We start from the raw sequence: 14,209 nt of genomic DNA, 5'->3' as shown, positions 1-14,209 counted from the left end.
CCAGCTGTCTACGGCGCATGCGGCGTAGACAGCGGCGCGCAGGCACACTGAATGCACCGCTGTCAACGGCGATATGCCGCGAGTGGCGGCTCCCGTGCGCATGCGCGGGAGTGACATCATCACGGCTTCGTCAAATGACAGCGGCGGAGCAGCGAGACCCACCGAGAAGATGGATGCTCTGGACTACAGGGGACAGCGGTGACTTTGCTGGCTCCTGTGTCAGGTAAGTGACACATAATGGACTACTATGCGATGCATAGTAGTCCATTATGCTTTGCCTTTGCAGGGAATCAAAGAGGAAGTAAACCCATCAGGGTTTACTTCCTCTTTAAAAAAAACTGCTGATCTACTGGGATTTTCACCCACAGCCATCTCTCGGGTTTACAGAGAATGGTCCAAAAAAGAGAAAATATCCAGTGAGCGGCAGTTGTGTGGAGGAAAATGCCTTGTTTATGTCAGAGAAGAATGAGTACACTCCAGGTGATAGAAAGGCAACAGTAACTAAAAAAAAAAAAAAAACTCGTTACATCCAAGGTATGCAGAATTCCAACTCTGAACACATTGAACCTTAAATCAGATGGGCTACTGCAGCAGAAAACCACACCGGGTGCCACTCCTGTCAGCTAAGAACAGGACACTGAGGCTATAATTTACACAGGATCAGCAAAATTGGACAACAGAAGATTGGAAAAACTTTGCCTTTCAGCTGTGTCATTAAGATGGTCGGGTCAGAATTTGGTGTAATCAACATGAAAGCATGGATCCATCCTGCCTTGTATCAATGGTCCAAGCTGGTGGTGGTGTAATGGTGGGGGGGATATTTTCTTGGCACACTTTGGGCCCCTTAGTACCAATTGAGCATTGTTTAAACACAACGGCCTACCTGAGTATTGTTGCTGACCATGTCTATCCCTTTATGACTACAGTGTCCCCATCTTCTGATGGCTCCTTCCAGCAGGATAATGCCCCACGTCACAAAGCGCCAATCATCTCACCACTGGACAATGAGGTCCCTGTCCTCCAATGGCCTCCACAGTCATCAGATCTCATCCAGTAGGGAATCTCTGGAATGTGGTGGAACAGGAGATTTGCATCATGGATGTGCAGCCAACAAATCTGCAGCAACTGTGTGATGATATCATGTCACTATGGACCAAAATCTCTGAGGAACGTTTCCAACATCTTGCTGAATCTATGCCATGAAGAATGAAGGCAAAAGGGGGTCCAACCCGGTACTAGCAAGGTGTACCTAATAAAGCGGTGGTGGGAGTGTGATTTATATATATATATATCTCAACGGCAGCAGCATGTGACACCCGGTTGCTTATTTCACTCCTGCCTCAAGCTTTTTGTTCCCTGGGGTCACCCCCAGATTCAGGTCACTCATTTGTCAGTGTCAGCCCATTATACACCCTGTTCTCCTCTCCGCAGTGTTAAGGTCACACCATCATAACTGCCACCCCATGCCTACCGTGGGATGGAAACCACCATGTCTGCCTCTAAATGGCGACCGGATGTCTGCAGAAGTCTGTAGGACTACAAGACCCAGAGCTACTGCCTTCGCACTTTTTTTTGGGGGGGGGGGGGTGAAATGCCTATACAATTGCCGCACAAGTCATATTGTGATTGAATGTTATCAAAACATGACCTTTCGTTTTCAATCTGCAGCCGCTGTAATTTTCTGTAAAATGCAATATTGCAACCCGGAGGCATCCTGTAGACCAGTGATGGTGAACCTTGGCACCCCAGATGTTTTGGAACTACATTTTCCATGATGCTCGTGCATTTTGCAGTGTAGTTGAGCATCATGGGAAATGTAGTTCCAAAACATCTGGAGTGCCAAGGTTCGCCATCCCCGCTGTAGACAGATGGTCATTCCCTGTTTGTGTGATTGGCTCACTGATTTTCCCAGACGTCTGCACTAAGATACAAGTCCGATTTTGGGAATCCCCCGCAACAAACATTTTTGGTGAGATACTCCCAAAAGGGAAATCATATTCAAAAAGGGATGCAGACACTGCAACTTTTCCTCATTAGAGCCCTGCAGGTGCAGCAGATGATTAATACATTTTTAAAAAATCGCTCCCGCTCAGTTTCATTTTGCACATGGACACAGACAAACAAGCAGCAGTTTCTTCTTAATAACAAAAAAGATAGAAATCTGCAACAAGGTTTGTTAAAAATCCCTGCAATATACATAGATCACCCAGAGGGGGGATGTTTTTTTCTCAACAAAAGTAGAGTATTACTTTTTCCAAGGCTCATTCACACTTGTTTTGCTTTGTTAAGACAGAAATGTGTTCCGATTGTTCTTCAGGAGCATCTGACTGGCGGTGATGAAGAAATTGTATCGCTGCCTTTACCGCCTGCCTTAACCCCTAAATTGCATGTGGTTGCGGGGTACTTGCAGAGTGGCCCTATACACTTGAATGGATTGCGTAGCACCTGCTGAATGCAACAGGGTAGAATTATAGAGTATGGTCTGAGTGGCTGATATTTGTCCCCCTTGTCTCTGGGGAGGCAACCCCCAAACTTTCCATCTCCTGGTTCCGGACTGATTGAGGTATGTGCTGCGCATCTCCCTGAGGTCATGATAAAGTCTATTTCTGTGTTATTATGTATTATTACTTGTATATAATTTTTCTGCCTTCTATGTTAGAGCTGGATTATTGTGGTGGTCCCACATTATCCCCCGAGGAAGCCATCATAGGCGAAACATGTTGGGACTCAACTTCCATCTGAGACCATCTTTCCTTTTCCCTGTGGGTCACCAGCAACCCAAAATATGTATTTGTATATGCTCTATCATTGCTTTTAACTACTTTAATACCCCCTGTTTCTATTTTTTTCTTAATCCCTTTGTATTAATAAGTGTTACAGCTGTGGCACTGGCATGTATACACCCCCAGCCACTGCCTCTGCAGCTAAAGAGGGAGTGCTAAGGGAGCAGTAAAAATGTGGCTCCACCACGAGCCCTTAAAGCGGAGTACCACCCAAAAGGAGAAGCTTCGCTTGTTTGCTTTCCCACACATGGCACCTATCGGGGGGGAGCGGGTACCTATTTTTGCCGGTTTTGGAAATTCAGCCCCCCTCCTCCTTCCACCGCTGCCAGGCCATTTAGAAAGCGCAGAGTGCTCCACGCATGCGCAGTAGGGAACCGACTTTGAAGCCGCAAGGCAGTATTTGTATCTGATGACTTTTCCTTTTTAGAGGGGGTTGGGGGAGATCCACTTTAAGGTAACCTATACCGAGACAGCCAAGAAACACATAAATGTGCACATTCCTTCCTTTGGGATTCCAAGGCAAACAAAGCTCAATAAACATAAAGAAAAAAAAAAAAAGGAAGAGTCAAAGTCATGTGACTGGTCTCTCCTGGCCAATCATGGATATCTCTGTAACATTAGGCTGACAAAGCTTGGTGGCGGGACACCACAGGCTCCACTCTGTGGCGTGCATTTTATGAATGGCCTTTGGAAGTGCCATAGCCTCTTCTTTAGGTAATACACTGACTGACCATCAGGCTTGGAAAGCTTGCATTACAATATATTTAGATAAATGGTATCGCCCTAAACCCAAGCTTCTACTTTTGTTAATGGCTAACGCAGTACAACACTCTGCTGCTGTTATGAATGGGCTGCAAAGTGCAGGTCACGGTGTGGAGCAGAGAGTCTATAGCTAGAGTCGCACTTCCTAATGCATGCCCCCCTATTAAAAAAACTTTGTTCGGAGTTACACTTTATTACAGCAGTGTTGCTACCTGGAAATGCCTGAAATTGTCATTGCAAGCTCTCTCGTCTTTTCCTCCCATGCTCGTCTCCAGGATTTCTCCAGAGCCTCTCCCATCCTCTGGAACTCCCTACCTCCACCGGTCTGGCTATCCCCTACTCTTGCTACCTTCAGGCGATCCCTGAAAACTCATCTCTTCAGGAAAGCCTATCACGTCTCCACTTCCATCAGCTCATTCCCCACAGTTACAACCTTTTGTACCACCTGCCCCACCCTATTAGATTGTAAGCTCTTCTGAACAGGGCCCTCTTAATCCTCTTGTATTTTATTGTATTATAACTGTATTGTCTCCCTTTTATATTGTAAAGTGCTGCATAAACTGTTGGCGCTATATAAATCCTGTATAATAATAATAATCCCAGAAGGCTGCACATCTATGAAAGCTTTGAGTCTTCCAGAAAGTTCTTCTGATGGTTGGAATGTCACCATGAGATCACTGAATGATTGAACAATTCGGTCGTTCTTGGTTGGACTGGGGAGGGGGTCTGTAGGTCCGTGCCAGATATACAAAATCAGGCATACACCGCTCAACCTCCCACCAACCTCCGCACCAATGCAGCGCACAGCCAAAATTTGAAGCCAATTTGGGTTCCGGCACACCACAATGGCAGACTTAAAGAAGGAACACACTAAGAAAATCGTCCTCAATGTTCACAGCAAGTCGGAAGCGAGGATCGGGGCCGTAGATAACGAGGGTACCACCGAGCTTCCAGTGAAGGGGCCTAGGCAGCAAGGTGAATCAGATGTGGGCAGGGAGGGTGATTGTGCTGCGGGGGGGGGGGGGCAGTTACTGCAACCAATCGATCCCCAGTATGGTCCCTTGTATGGCTCTCTCTGCAGCAGCTGAAAGCTAGCTTCTGCTTCTCTCCCTCCCCTGCAGAAGCTCAAAGCTGGTGAGAGAGAGAGAAGCAGAAGCTAGCTTTCAGCTGCTGCACAGAGAGCCATACAAGGGATCGGTTCCAATAATTGCCCCCTCTGCCGCAATGATCACCCTCTCTGTAAACCAGGGGGATAGTCAACCTGGGGCCCTCCAGCTGCTGCAGAACTACAAGTCCCATCATGCCCCCGGGAGTAATTATAACTGCCAGCCTTGCAATGCCTCATGGGAAATGTAGTTCCACAACAGCTGGAGGGCCCCAGGTTTCCTACCCCTGCTGTAAACCATACTTTTCCCTCTGCTGTCCATCCGGTTTTCCTCCTCTCCCTCCTGCCGGCAGCTGCAAGCACACAATAGAATCTCTCAGGATGGAGTAGTGGGGGGAGGGTCTGGTAAATATGTCATATTTACTATACCACTCCTTTCCTGAATGAACACAATGATTGATCTGTACTGATCACTCACTGTGTTCATTCATAACTTAAGCTGAACTATTTATTCAGTGGGGGGGGGGGGGGGGGGGGTCCTGTCAGGCTGGCTGAATGGGGCTTTGTGGTTTCTAACAGCAGCCCTGCCAAGGATGGGAATAATGTACGAAAATTCTCGTATAACCATGGCTTTTTTAGTTATTTGTTTCTGATCGTGTGTAGTCTTTGGTATCTGATATTTCTCGTCTGAAAATGATATGAAAGTGGTACACCTTAAACAAAAATCGTTTGTTCTGCTCACATACAAGAAAAAGTTGGGAAATTTTAAATTTGCAAAGTCAAACAAAATGTTTTTCTTAGTTTAGGCCGATATGTATTCTTCTACATATTTTTGGTAAAAAAAAAAAAAAAAAAAAAAATCGCAATAAGCGATTGGTTTGCACAAAAGTTATAGCATCTACAAAATAGGGGATAGATTTATGGCATTTTTTTTTCTACTAGTAATGCGATTTTTATCGGGACTGTGATATTGCGGCGGACAAATTGGACACTTTTGATGCATTTTTGGGACCATTGAGAATTATATAGCGATCAGTGCTATAAAAATGCACTAATTACTGTAAAAATGTCACTGGCAGGGGAGGGGTTAACACTAGGGGGCGATCAAGGGGTTAACTGTGTTCCCTCAGTGTGTTCTAACTGTAGGGGGGGATGGGATGTTCATACTTTGTATGAATACACAATTAGTCTCTACTTCCATCAGAGAACTGGGATTTGTATGTTTACACACACAGATCCTTGGTTCTCGCTGTGTCACGAGCAATCGCGGGTGCCCGGTGGTCATCGCACCTGCCGGGCACTCGCATCGGCTCCAGGGGGCAAGCAGCAGGGCGTGCACGCACCCCTAGTGGCCACAGGGCGAAGCAACATAACACAACGTCGTTTCGCCCAGCCGTGCCATTCCACCGTAGCTGGTCGGCAAGCGGTTAAGCGATTTTATGCACAAATGTCAATGCAAGTCGCACCTGAAATCACCAAAAATAGCGCAGGAACCTTTTTAAAAAACGGTACATGTCGGAGTCGCACCGATTTGAACGGTTACCTAGGCACAAATAAGGTGCGTCCTTTCATGTAATTTTGAACTGTCATTTTGAACTGGCTAAAACCTGGAAGCTGATTGGTTTCTGTGTAGAGCTGCACCAGATTTCGCACTCTCCAGTCTCAGTAAATAAAGCCCAGTTTGCCCAAGGCCGGCAACTCGACAGCTTCTCCGTAGAAAATATTTATTTGAGCATTACAGCAATAACATCATCCAAAAATGTTGACGCATTTCGTCCTTAGGCCTTCATCAAAAGCTTTTGATGCCCCTTACATTGGTGATCAGTGGGAAGAATGTTCCTTACATTGGTGATCAGTGAGAAGAATGCTCCTTACATTGGTGATCAGTGGGAAGAATGCTCCTTACATTGGTGATCAGTGGGAAGAATGCTCCTTACATTGGTGATCAGTGGGAAGAATGCTCCTTACATTGCTGATCAGTGGGAAGAATGCCCCTCATGTTGGTGGTCAGTGGGAAGAATGCCCCTTACATTGGTGGTCAGTGGGAAGAATGCCCCTCATGTTGGTGATCAGTGGGAAGAATGCCCTTCATGTTGGTGATCAGTGGGAAGAATGCCCCTTACATTGGTGGTCAATGGGAAGAATGCCCCTCATGTTGGTGGTAAGTGGGAAGAATGCTCCTTACACTGGTGATCAGTGGGAAGAATGCCCCTTACATTGGCTGAGTGGGAAGAATGCTCCTTACACTGGTGGTCAGTGGGAAGAATGCCCCTTACATTGGTGGTCAGTATAAAGAATGCTCCTTACATTGGTAATCAGTGGGAAGAATGCTCCTTACATTGGTGGTCAGTGGGAAGAATGCTCCTTACATTGGTGGTCAGTGGGAACAATGCCCCTTACATTGGTGGTCAGTGGGAACAATGCCCCTTACATTGGTGGTCAGTGGGAACAATGCCCCTTACATTGGTGGTCAGTGGGAACAATGCCCCTTACATTGGTGGTCAGTGGGAACAATGCCCCTTACATTGGTGGTCAGTGGGAAGAATGCGCCTTACATTGGTGGTCAGTAGGAAGAATGCCCCTTACATTGGCTGAGTGGGAAGAATGCTCCTTACACTGGTGGTCAGTGGGAAGAATGCCCCTTACATTGGTGGTCAGTATAAAGAATGCTCCTTACATTGGTAATCAGTGGGAAGAATGCTCCTTACATCGGTGGTCAGTGGGAACAATGCCCCTTACATTGGTGGTCAGTGGGAACAATGCCCCTTACATTGGTGGTCAGTGGGAACAATGCCCCTTACATTGGTGGTCAGTGGGAACAATGCCCCTTACATTGGTGATCAGTGGGAACAATGCCCCTTACATTGGTGGTCAGTGGGAACAATGCCCCTTACATTGGTGATCAGTGGGAAGAATGCGCCTTACATTGGTGGTCAGTAGGAAGAATGCTCCTTACATTGGTGGTCAGTGGGAAGAATACCCCTTACATTGGTGATCAGTAGGAAGAATACCCCTTACATTGGTGATCAGTGGGAAGATTGCTCCTTACATTGGTGATCAGTGGGAAGAATGCCTCTAACATATTATGGTCAGCGGGAAGAATGCACTCCTTAGGTCGGTGCTCAATGAGAAGACTGTCCCCATTACAATAGTGGTCAAAGTGTCACCTTTAAAGCCAGCTAAAAAACTATCCCTGGTATCATGCCGCTGGTTCTTCGGAATGTTGGCCTCGGAGTTCTGCAGACACCATCAAATGAAAGGCCAACCAGCCACAGCTCAAGGAACCCTCAAAACTCCCTGAAGAAACCCTATGGTTCTACAGAACCCTGGTTGATAATGGTTGCTCTGTAGTATTCCCCTTCTCCCTAGCTCCTTCAGAAGAGGTTATGTAGAGAGGTGAGACACGGGGTGGAGGAGCTGGGTAGTACTGACAGTAATTAGGACACTCCTAGAAGAGGACGGGGCTAGGACATGCAAGGCCGGAGGGGCCTGTGCTAGGGAACGGCTTCTTCCCCAAGAAGTCAAATTGGTTGGCAAGTTCAAAGGCGCATTGCAAGAGAATATCCTTTATGGAAAGGAAATCGTGCAAGGAAAAACACTTAATTCTTCTGAGCTTTTTCCTGTAAGTTTTTGAGCTGTTGACTGGGTCTTCTTAAAGGACAACTCCCCCCAAATCTGATATTTAAGCCCCTCTTAGATCCCGGCATGCTGGATCACCGATCACTTTATATCTCATGCTTTCTTATATTGTCACACCAGCAGCTCTGAAATACACTCACCGGCCACCTTATTAGGTACACCTTTTCAATTGCCCGGTAATACAAATTGCTAATCAGCCAATCACATGGCAGCAACTCAATGCATTTAGGCATCTAGATGTGGTGAAGATGACTTGCTGAAGTTCAAACCGAGCATCAGAATGGGGAAGAAAGGGGATTTAAGTGACTTTGAACGTGTCATGGTTGTTGGTGCCAGACGGGCTGGTCTGAATATTTCAAAGACTGCTGATCTACTGGGATTTTCATACACAACCATCTCTCGGGTTTACAGAGAATGGTCAGAAAAAGAGAAAATATCCAGTTGTGTGGATGAAAATGACTTGTTGATGTCAGAATTCAGAGGAGAATGGACAGACTGGTTCCAGATGATAGAAAGGCAACAGTAACTCAAATAACCACTCGTTACACCCAAGGTATGCAGAATACCATCTCTGAACACAAAACACATTGAACTTTGAAGCAGATGGGCTACAGCAGCAGACAACCACACCGGGTGCCACGCCTGTCAGGAAACCAAGGCTACAATTGGCACAGGCTCACCAAAATTGCACAATAAAAGATTGGAAAAACATTGCCTGCTTTGATGAGTCTTAATTTCAGCTGTGACATTCAGATGGTCGGGTCAGAATTTGGTGTAAACAACATGAAAACATGGATCCATCCTGCCTTGTATCAATGGGTCAGGCTGGTGGTGGTATATTGGTGTGGGGGGGGGAGGGGATATTTTCTTGGCACACTTTTGGCCCCTTAGTACCAATTGAGCATCGATTAAACACCACGGCCTACCTGAGTATTGTTGCTGGCCATGTCCATCCCTTTATGACTACAGTGTCCCCATCTTCTGATGACTCCTTCCAGCAGGATAATGCATCATGTCACAAAGCTTCAATCATCTCACCACTGGACAATGAGGTCCCTGTACTCCAATGGCCTCCACAGTCATCAGATCTCATCCAATAGAGAACCTTTGGGATGTGGTGGAATGGGAGATTTGCATCACGGATGTGCAGCCAACAAATTTTCAGCAACTGTGTGATGTTATTATGTCACTATGGAGCAAAATCTCTGAGGAATGTTTCCAATACCTTGTTTTATCTATGCCACGAAGAATGAAGGCAGTTCTGAAGGCAAAAGGGGGTCCAACTCGGTACTAGCAAGGTGTACCTAATAAAGTGGCCAGTGAATGTATACCTGCCGTTAGCACAAATCATCGCCTCATATGTCACCACTTCCAGACCGCCTTCTGCACATTAACTGCGGCAAGGCAGTCCGGCTGCGCAAAACTATGTACCTGTGCAGACTGGACAAACAGGGAGCCAATCAGCGGCTCCGCCGGTCACCCGCGGTCATTCCCTAAAGAGGCAGAGCGGCAATCTGCCTATGTAAACAAGGCAGATGGCCGGTCTGACAGGGGAGAACATAGAGATCTTGTGTTCCTGCTGAGTAGGAACACGGATCTCTGTGTTCTCCCAGTCAGAGCAACCCACACATAGTTAGAAAGCACTCCCTAGGGACACACGTAACCCTTTGATCGCCACTGTTTTTAATCCCTTCTCTGCCAGTGTGATTAGTACAGTGACAGTGTATATTTTTAGCACTGATCACTGTATTAGTGTCACTGTTCCCCAAAAATTCATCCAGTGTCCGATGTGTCTGCCGCAATGTCTAAAAATTGCTGATCACCGTCATTATTAGTTTAAAAAAAAAAAAAAAAAGTTCCATAAACCTATAGTTTGTAGGTGATAAAAACTTTTGTGCAAACTAATCAATATACACTTACTGGAATTTTTTTTTTTTTTTTACCAAAAATATGTAGAAGAATATATAGTGGCCAAAATTAATGAAGAAATAAATTTTTTTTCATTTTTTTTCTTTTATTGGATATGTAGTATAGCAGAAAGTAAAAAATATATTTTTTAAAAAAAATTGTTGTTCATTTTTTTTGTTTGTAGCTCAAAAAATAAAAAAACTGCAGAGATGATCAAATACCACCAAAAGAAAGCTCTATTTGTGGGGGGGAAGGACATCGAAATTTTATTTGGGTACAACGTTGCTTGGCCGTGCAATTGTCAGTTAAAGTAATGCAGTGCCTTATCGAAAAAATGGCCTGGTCATTGGGGGGGGGGTCATGTTCCGGGGCTCAAGTGATTAAAGCATGGTATATGACTGCAGTAGTGAAACATACATACAAGTGTAGTGGTTAGCACCTGTCACCTAGTAGTAAAAAGGAGTCGCTAGTTCGAGTCTCAACCACAACACTACCTGCCTGGAGTTTGCATGTTCTCCCTGTGCCTGCGTGGGTTTCCTCCGGGTACTCCGGTTTCCTCCCACACTCTAAAAAGACATGCTGATAGGTTAATTGGCTTCTGTCTAAACTGGCCCTTGTATATGAATGTGAGTTAGGGACCTTCGATTGTAAGCTCCTTGAGGGTAGGGACCGATGTGAATGTAAAATGTATAAAGCGATGCGTAAAATTGATGGCACTATACAAGTACTAATAATATATATACACACACACAATAAAATGTATTATTATTACAAGCAAAATCCCCAAGATATACTGTTATCAGACAGCAATAGAGTATTTAGAATAAATATATATATATATATATATATATATACACATACACACACACACACACACACACACACACACACATATATACAGTGGCGTTGCTAGGGGGTGGCTTTTAGGACTATAGCCTTGAATCTGGGGCCCATAGCCCTGAGTCTCTGCAGGAGTCCCCAAGGGGAGGGGAGGCTCTCTAGGGAACCTGATGTAAGGGGGGGTCTCTGGGGACCCTGATGTAAGGGGGGGCTCTCTGGGGATATACGCACACATATATTACTGTATATACATGTGTATGCCCACCCAAGCGTATGACTTTCTTTACTATGCTGCTATGGGCTCTAGCCCCAGATCTTTTGTAGACCTAGCAACACCCGTGCGTGCATGCGTGCGTGTGCGTATATATATATTTTTTTTTATTATATAAAAAAAAAATACACACACACACACACATTTATATTATACACATATATAAAAATAAATAAAATGTATTATAAATACTCCGTTGCTGTCTGATATCAGTATATCTTGGGGGGGATTTTGCTTGTTTAAAGGGTAGTACTGCGGACTCTGGATGGGCATCGGGTCGGAAGGCCCTTTTTTGAGACAGGATGTTTTTTGGCCATTTTTATAATATTTTTAGCAGCACTTTCAGACTTTCGATCGTATATTATGTCACTTCTGTTTGGAATACACACCTGGGACTTTGGAAGCACTGCGATTCATTTCTTTTCACCACCGTTATAGTATATTTGCGCTGCACTTCTTTGCATGAGGCCCACCTACCTGTCATGGCCATAGAGTGCAGCAAGAGGAGTGAGACTTTCACGACAGAAAGGTAGGAGGCACATTCCAGTGCGGATTAATCGTCCCTACAACCCCTGAGAGATACCAGAGATCAGCGGGCGATCGGGACCACCGTCCGCTTTGGATGGAATGACCCTTTAAGTTGGTGTACAGGCTGTTACCAGTAAGGTATGACATCACTGCCCAGACAATGCTCATCTATCATATGTAAGTGACATGTTAGTGTAAAACAAGCTGGCAGGGACAGCAGACACACTGTGCAATAGGATGCCAGCCGCAGGCAGACAGCTTGGCTCCTCGGTAATAGGAATTAGAGGGCACAGCTACAATGACAGGGTTAATCTGGAGATCCTGCCCCCCCCCCCCCCCCCCCCCAAGGAGTATACAGAGACACTGCATGCATTGTACACTCACCTCTACCAGCACTGGGCTCCTCTCTGCTGGGTGTCTGGAGGTGGGCTGGAAGCCTCAGGCCATGTATCCTTCACCAGGAACAAAGTGCACAGGAGGGTCAGGCTCTGCAGCATGCAATGCCAGGCTGGCAGGTGAAGGGCAGTGCCCAGCTGTCCCTGCTTGCTTCCCTTCCTGCTATCTCTAGCAGTACAAAGGCTTTCTGAGAACTGCCCTGCAAGGGGGAGCCCGGAGCCCAGCCAATGTCAACACTGCCACCTAGTGGCCAAACAGCAGAACGCCCTCTTTCCTCCCACCCTTTTCATTAACCCCTGTGGTTCAGTGTAATATTATCTACAGCAGCTGAACTCCAAGCACATAGGAAATGAATGCAGCTCATGAATACAGCATTATTATTTTTTTTTTTTAAATTCAAGCAATGTAAGTGCCCGAATTTATTTATTACAGAAGTTTATATAAACGGACGACAATTTATGCACCAGTTACAAGCGCATCGGTCCTAAAAACAGGGTTGCCAACCTCCCGCAGCATTTTTTTTTTACTGACAAAACATGGAAAATTTACAGGCGGAGCACATTTTTTACCGGCAACCAGAGAAATTACAGAACTCCAATTGAAAACTAACACAGTGGCTATTTAACCACTTCAATACCAGACACTTACACCCCCTTTCTACCCAGGGCCAATTTTCAGCTTATAGCGCTGTTGCACTTTGAATGACAATTGCGCGGTCATGCTACACTGTACCCAAACTAAAAAATAATAATTTTGTTCCCACAAATAGAGCTTTCTTTTGGTGGCATTTGATCACCTCTGCCGTTTTTTTTTTTTTTCTAACCAAAAATAAATAAATAAATAAATAAATAAAAGACAGAAAATTTTGAAAAAAAAGAAAAAAGTTTTGCTTTTGTTTCTGTTATAGAATGTTGTAAATAAGTTCTCTTTCACTGATGGGCACTAATAAGGCTCGGTTCACACCAGACGCGGCACGACTTGCCGCGCCGCGACCTGACAAGTCGCCCCCGTTCTGTACTACGGAACCGTTCTAGTAGGAGCGACTCGAGTCGCTCCGACTTAGAAAAAAGGTTCCTGTACTACTTTTGCGGCGACCTCGGGCGACTTGCATTGACTTCTATACAGAAGTCATTTTGCAAGTCACCGCTGAGGTCGCGGCGCTGCAAGTCGTGCCACGTCCTGTGTGAACCGAGCCTAAGGCAGCACCAATGAGCGGGCACTGGCGATGGGCACTGGTAGGTGGCACTGATGGGCAATGATAGGCGACACTGATGGGCACTAAAAGGCTGCAAAAATGGGTAAATATGGGTGGCACTGATAGGCGGCACTGATAGGCATCCCTGGTGGCACTGGCAGTGGTAGGCATTGTGAGTGGGCACTGATTGGCAGCTGCCTGGGAATTAATTGGCAGCTGCACAGATTTGCATTTCCTGGGGGTGTAGGGGGGGGGGGGGGACCTGGTGGTCCAGTGTGGATGGCCATCCTGGTGGTCCTGGGCAGTATCCGGGGGGTGTCGCCCCTACTCGCGCCTGTCAGACGCAAGCAAAGAAAAGCCGATCAACGACTCTTCCTGTTTACACTGTGATCATCCATCATTGGATACTGCTGATCACGTGTAAGGATGAGCTCCGGCGTGTTTGCATACTCCACGTACAGAGCCCGCCAGGAAGTCAGCGCAGCACTGCGCTAATCACAGACAGTGAGACATTGCCCAATCTCTTCCTGTCGAGCATCGGGGCAATGTCTCACTGCCTGTGATTAGTGCAGCGCTGCTCCGACTTCCTGGCGGGCTCTGTACGTGGAGTATGCAAACACGCCAAAGCTCATCCCTAATCACGTGGTAAAGAGCCTCCATCAGAGACGCTTTACCAAGATCGGTGTTGCAGTGTGTCAGACTGACACACCGCAACCCACGATCGTCGCGATGCGCGCCCCCGGGAGTGCACAGCAGCTTAATATCCTAAGGACGTCATATGA

General features: G+C 46.1%; 1 protein-coding gene across 1 annotated transcript in view; it reads right to left on the bottom strand.

The window, feature by feature from the left end:
* The window catches only part of RAI1 (retinoic acid induced 1), a 283,330-nt gene extending 270,909 nt beyond the window's left edge, over positions 1 to 12,421 (bottom strand). The window contains exon 1 of the mRNA XM_077449506.1: positions 12,221 to 12,421. The gene's annotated coding sequence lies outside the window, so the exon portion shown is untranslated. The remainder of the gene's footprint in view (positions 1 to 12,220) is intronic.
* Positions 12,422 to 14,209: the final 1,788 nt, after the last annotated feature.

The sequence above is a fragment of the Lithobates pipiens genome, unplaced genomic scaffold, assembly GCF_037356315.1.
Source record: "Lithobates pipiens isolate NorthernLeopardFrog02 unplaced genomic scaffold, aLitPip1_a1.2 Scaffold_22, whole genome shotgun sequence".
NCBI lineage: Eukaryota > Metazoa > Chordata > Amphibia > Anura > Ranidae > Lithobates > Lithobates pipiens.
Note: the sequence above shows the minus strand (reverse complement) of the source record. Positions and strands in the feature narration are given on the sequence as shown.